Source organism: Arachis ipaensis, chromosome B4, assembly GCF_059453495.1.
Source record: "Arachis ipaensis isolate K30076 ecotype BB chromosome B4, ASM5945349v1, whole genome shotgun sequence".
NCBI classification, from domain to species: Eukaryota; Viridiplantae; Streptophyta; class Magnoliopsida; order Fabales; family Fabaceae; genus Arachis; species Arachis ipaensis.
The window spans coordinates 78,050,468-78,057,411 of record NC_142439.1 but is presented as its reverse complement, the minus strand read 5'-3'; positions in this window follow the sequence as shown (position 1 = coordinate 78,057,411).

Sequence of the window (6,944 nt, the reverse complement as noted above, 5' to 3'; positions counted from 1 at the left end):
AGCTTGCTTGTCCCCAAGCAAGAAATGAATTATTAAGAAGAAAGAATGAAATGGAAGAGGAAGTTCATGCTAGCAGAGTATTATTGATAGTTCATGGGGTTTTATGTGGATATGCAAATACTCACTTCTTATTGACTCCTAGGCCTAGAAAGTCTCCTTCAAGCTTCAAGTGACATACTGCTATGACCTCTCCTTATTCCTTTATCCTTGGCTATTACTTTATTCAAAAGCTTTATTTGAGTGTCATGTGTAGCAAGTTCATTTTCTTTTCTTTATACTTGACACATTATTCACCATAGACACTTGGCTCACATTCCTTCTTAAAACATTGATGCCCAGCACCTCTTTGGGCTACTAAATGCCTTGTAGTTAGGTTGCTCTTGATAGTGGACTTTCAGCTGATGATCCCGGGTTAGTTAACCCAAGTCACCAAGTGTTGAGGCACTCCTAAGAGCTTACTAATCCAAGCAGATCCTAGTACAAAGACATCACAGGCATATATTTTAAGGTTCAAGCTATTGGTGTCCAGCTTTGTTTCTTTTTGTTTTTCTTTTGTTTTGCCACTTTTTGGCTCTCTTTGTTCTTTCCTTCTTTTTGTTTTTCTTTCTAACCAAGGAATTTAATTCAATTGAGATTCCTAGACAGTAAGCCACTCTTTACTTAGAAGGAGATATCCTAGCTCTTTATTCACTAAAAGTGAGCTATTATACAATCACACACATACCACCAGTTACTTTTATTCCACTTCTATCTAACAGAGACCATTTCACTTCACATTCAAACTGTTCTTTTATTGAATTTAAAGATGCAGGGGACAATACATACTTCTTGTCAAGTGAAAATGAACACACAAGCAAACACAAAAACTAGCCTACTTATTTTGAAAGAAACAAACATAATGCAAAGATTTTTAATTAAAACGGACTACTTAGAAATGCAAAGGCAATTTAGAACAGATTGAATTTGTAGTGATGAATAAGGAGCAAGTCCACCTTTCATTTGTCATGCCTTTTCTTTCTCCTTTCATACACTTGGCTGCTAGTGTTCCCATCATCCTTGTTTGGTGGTTGTTGATCTTGCCAAAAGCCAGCCTTATTCATAGCCTCATCTTCAAGTCTCATAGCCCTGTTCACTTCTACCTCACTTCTCATTTTGAAGAATTCATCAAAAGTTGGGAATGCCGGATCCATGTTGTGCATATGTTCTCCGATATAGTTTAGTTTGATTTGGCTATTGACATTATAATCGGCTTGCACTTCATACCTTGCTTCTTGGAGTGTTGTGAACTCCTTGAAAGCCTTCAAACTTTCAGCTTGCATTTGTTCCAACTTCCCAAAAGATTCATGAGATTGAAAGGCATGTTCTTCTTGCATCGCAAGAAATCTTGACTCGAATTCATTTTGTTTGTTTATTATTCTTAGCTCTCTTTCTTCTTGTGCTTGTTGGTTTTGCATGTACAGAGAATGATATTCCTCTTGCCTCTCTTGGATTCTCGTGTACTGTTGAGACAACCTCCCTATTGCTTCTTGCATTTGAGTCATATCCATATTGCCATGTGGGAAAAAGTGTGGCTGCTCCTCCTCCTCTTGTGGCTCTTCTTCTATGTGTGGCTCATCTTCTTCCATTGGCTCTTCTCTTTCCCTTCCTCCATGTGGTCTTCGGCCTTGATGTGCTTCAAGGGGCATCATCATTCGTTCAATGGTTATGGGCATGCCTTGGCTTAACCACATTGGATTCTCCTCTTCCAATGGAACTTTAGCCTTTGCACACAACTTCCAAATGGTGCTCGGATAGTACAACCAAGATCCGGCCGAATTCTTTTCAGCTATCTTTTGAATGTCTCTTGCAAGGATTTCATGAACTCTTATCTCTCCACCCACCATGATACAATGTAGCATTAAGGCTCTCTCCCTGTTAACTTCTGAGGTGTTCACTGTCCCCAGAATTGACCTCTTCATCAACTCATACCATCCTTTTGCTTCCGGAATGAGGTTACATCTCTTCAGGAACTTGTATCTGTTCTTGTTGTCTCCTTCCCATTCTGAGTTCTCAAAACAAATGTCTCTCGCAATCTCCTCATAATCTTGATCCTCAGTCAATCTTTGTTGGTATCCCGGTTCATCAAAGCGGACTGACTTTAGTTTCAAGACTTTCTTTATTGCATCCGGGCTAAAGTCTACTTCCACCCCACGCACATAGCTCTTGTACGTTGGGGGTTCACGCATGTCAATCCTTGGGACATTTTCATAGAACTCTCTTATGATATTGGTATTAACTCGGGTGGCTGGTGATGTAAGTTCCTCCCATCTCCTCTTCCGGATTTTGTTCTTTATTTCTTGACATCCATCATCCGGTAACATGAATGGAATTTCAGGATAGATTCTTTTCTCGTTCATCCATTGAATTTGCATTTGATGAGACCAAGACTTGAACCTCCATTGGTCATACTCATGTGTTTCTTCCTCTACTATTGGATCTTTTCCTTTTCGTCGTTTGGTTCTTGAGGAGGATGCCATGATCACTTGGTTGGTTGAGAGGGGATGTGAAGAATGTTGGAGAATTTGATGTGTGTTTGGAGGAAGAAGAGATGAGGTCCGGACTTGCTATGACAAGAAGTTATGAAGAGGAGTTTAAGTGGTTGGAGTTTAAAGTAGAAGAAAGGTTGCACAAGGCTTGTTATGTTGAGGAGTGATTCGGTTATGTGCATGGCTTGAAGGTGGTATGCTTTTAAATGAGCAATGAAGGGCTAGGATGCAATTAGACACTATGGGAATCAAGGGTGTGCATGTATGGATGAATGAAGACAAAATTTGCTCCTTCCTTTTCCTTTGCCGTGATCATTCTCAAGGAGTGGCAGATTTCTTTCTTGAAGCATGTGATGGGATTTTGTCCTTATGCTATGCTTTCCTTTGTCTTGTCTTTTTCTTTGAAGATTCTTTGACTACCTAATCACCACAACAAGACAACATGCATTAGTCTTATCCAACCGTAGCAAGGGTGTGTTTTTTTTATTAAAACTTTGTGAACCATCAATCCTTGTCTCATTTGAACCGTGACACTTTCTTTGGAGGACACCAAACTTAATGTTTGGTAATGTATAAAGAAAATGAGTTTCTTCCTCCAATTAGTGAAGTTCAAACGTTAAATGTTCATAAGGATTGTTTCCATTACACTTTCTTCTTTTTTTTCTTTTTTTTTTTTTCATGAAGGATTAATTGCATCCTTGAATTGGTGCATCAAGGTTTGATGAACACCAAACTTGTTTCTTGTCAAAGGGTACATCACAATTAATTCCTTCATTATCGAATATAAAAAAATTTTCTATTTATAAGGTTTTGGAAAATAACAAATGTATGATTATTGATGCATGAGTTTCAAATTTTCATGAAGCTATGTGGACACCAAACTTAGTGTTCGGCCATATGCTCTATCAAAACATTTTAAGCATGTGAAACAAAATCCTTTGTAATATTGATTAAGTGTGCTTGAAGATGTACCGAACTTAGTATATGTTTCAAAATAGTGCATGCAATAAATGGACATGTTCATGAAAAGAGAAAAGAATTCATGCATCAAGTGATCATAATTTATTGAATGTAAAATGACATGAATCTTAAAGCATGGGTTGCCTCCCATGGAGCGCTCTTTTATTGTCACTAGCTTGACATTGAGGCTTTCTTTTATGGTGGTTGGTGCTTGTAGGGCCTCAATTTGTCTCCCCTGACCGTGATCCTCTTCTTTGTTTTCTGGTGTTCAATTTCAGCATGCTCTAATGATAGTATGTTGCTGACAGTGTAGTAATCCTCGGTTTGTTGATTTGCCCCCAACTGTTGATATATCAGTTGCACTTTGTCACCTTTAGAAAGTCCCTCTGTTGGAATCTTTCTATTCTTCCAGCCCCTTTTTGCTTTGTTTCTGCGTTTCATCTTTCCTTTTGTTGATCTTTCTTTTCTGGCCATAGGCTTTCCTTGGGGGCCTCTCTTTTCAGTGGCTAATACTCTACTACCCACTTGGGCTTTTTCATCAGTCTGCACAATCTTTAGCATTGGGATGTTGCTGTGACTTTCCTGGTCATTTTTCATATAGTCTTTCTCTTCCTTGCTAAATTGTGCTTCTGGCAACACCTTCAGAGTGATGCTCTGGTCATGCATCCTTAGAGTTAATTCTCCTTCCTCTACGTCTATAATAGCTCTAGCAGTGGCCAAGAATGGCCTTCCCAGTATAACAGAGTCACCATCATCATTGTTTGATTCTAGAACCACAAAATCAGCAGGGTATATAAAACTGTCCACCTTGACCAAAAGATTTTCAATTACACCTCTGGGGTATACCATTGACTTGTCTACCAGCTCCAGAGACATTTGTACTGGTTTGACCTCCTCTATATGCAGCTTTTTCACCAAGGAGGATGGTATTAAGTTAATACTCGCTCCGAGATCGCACATTGCTTTAGTGATGGTCAATTCCCCAATGGTGCAAGGCAACAGGAAGCTCCCTGGGTCCTCAAGCTTGGGAGGAAGCCCCTTTTGAATCAAGGCCCTGCATTCCTCAGCAATCATTATGGTTTCTTTCTCATCCCAGCTTCTTTTCTTGTTGATAAGATCCTTCAGAAACTTGGAATATAGAGGCATCTGTTCAAGTGCTTCAGCCAAGGGAATATTGATTTCCAGCTTCTTAAAAATCTCAAGGAATTTGTGAAAATGCTGGTCTTTAACCTCTTTGTTGAACCTCTGATGGTAAGGCAGTGGAGGTGTGATGCTTTTTCCTATTTGCTGCTGCCCCTGAGCTACTTCCTTTGAGCTATGTGGCTTGTCATCTTTCTCTTTGAGTTTCTCAATGCCTTTGTTTGGCATCACAACTTGCTTCTCAGCCTCATCTGCCTTTGTTTGCTTCTCATCCTCCGTTGGTTCTTTGATGTTCTCTGCTTGCTTCTTTGTAGTGTCATTGTTGCTTATCAATGTTCTCCCACTCCTCAATTGTATTACCTTGCATTCCTCCTTGGGATTTGGGATTGTGTCACTGGACAGTGAGTTTGAAGGTCTCTCAATAGATACTTGCTTGGAGAGTTGTCCCATCTGTCTCTCTAAGCTCTTCATAGAGGCTTCCTGATTCTTGGCTACCATTTCTTGGTGTTTCAACATTTTGTCTATCATGGCCTCCAAGTGAGTGATTCTTTGGGCTTCAGGTGATATTTGAGGTGGGTTATGAGATGTGGGTGGTGGATGGTAGGCATTTTGGTTGGTGGGTTGGTTATTAGATTGGTATTGGTTGAGGTTGGGGTAGTTGTTTTGAGGCTTTCTGTAGGGGTTTTGGTTAGTCTGCTGCTGGTTGTGATTTTGGTTGCTTCTTGGGTTGTGTTGGTTTGAGTTCCTCTGCCATGGTTGTTGGTTTTGGGTATGGTTTTCTCCCCATCTGAGGTTTGGGTGATTCTTCCAGGATGGATTGTATGTATCACCATACACTTCATTTGGTCCTTGGTTGTGCATATACTGTACTTGCTCTTGTTGTTGTTCTTCTTGAGTTTCTTCACTCTGTCCCCATGTGGTTGATGGTTGGCTGGTGTTAACTGCTGCAACTTGGAGACTATCAATTTTCTTGGCCATTTGCTCAAATTGTTGTTGAATTTGCTGCTGTATCATCTTGTTTTGAGCTAGGATTGAATCTACTCCCTCTAGCTCCATTACTCCTCTCCTTTGTGATGGTTGGTGGTTTCTTTGATGAGCAAAGAAATATTGATTGTTGGCTACCATGTCCACAAGATTCTGAGCTTCCTCAGCAGTTTTCATCAGTTGTAGTGAACCTCCAGCAGAATGATCTAATGCCTCCTGAGATTTCAATGTCAGGCCTTCATAGAAATTTTGCAGCACGTCCCATTCATTGAACATCTCTGGAGGACACTTTCTGATTAAGGCTTTGTACCTCTTCCATGCTTCATACAAGGATTCGGCATCTAATTGTGTGAATGTCTGCACCTCGGTTTTCAGCCTGATGACTCTTTGGGGTGGATAGAATTTGGCTAGAAATTTAGTCACCAAGTCATCCCAACTAGTGATACTTCCTTGGGGAAAAGTTTCAAGCCATTGTGCAGCCTTATCCCTTAATGAGAACGGGAACAGCAGAAGCTTGTAGGTTTCAGGATTCACGCCATTAGATTTGACAGTGTCACAGATCCTTAAGAAGGTAGATAGATGTTGATTTGGATCCTCCAATGGTCCTCCCCCAAATGAGCAATTGTTCTGGACCAATGTGATGAGTTGTGGCTTCAGTTCAAAGTTATTTGCATTGACATTAGGGGTGAGAATGCTGCTTCCACAATGTCTAGCATTTGCAAAGGTATAGAAAGCCAATACTCTCCGCTGTTGTGGTTGATTATTGACTCCTCCTTCTGGATTAGATGTATCTCCTTCCATCTCGTGGAATTCTTCGTCTGATTCCTCTTCTCCAATAATACTTTTCCCTCTTTCAGCTCTTCTTAACCTCCTGAGAGTTCTTTCGTCTTGTTCATGAAAATTGGGTATGGCTCTTCTTGTACCTGACATACAAGCAGAACATAAGAGCACACAAACCAGTGACACTTCAATCTACTGCTAGAATGAAGTTTTAGTTAACTTAAGCAAAAATTCAAACAGTTAGTGGGTTAAGCAAAATTAAAGAAAAAGTGCTTGATCTAGATTACCACCTCACTTAATCATTGTCAATCTAATCAATCCCCGGCAACGGCGCCAAAAACATGATGAGATATTTTGGAGGAAATATAAATCTCTCCCAAAACACCCGAAACTAACCGGCAAGTGTACCGGGTCGTATCAAGTAATAAAAACTCACGGGAGTGAGGTCGATCCCACAGGGATTGAAGGATTGAGCAATTTTAGTTTAGTGGTTGATTTAGTCAAGCGAATCATGATTTGGTTGATGGTTTTGTGACTTGCAGAATTAAATTGCAT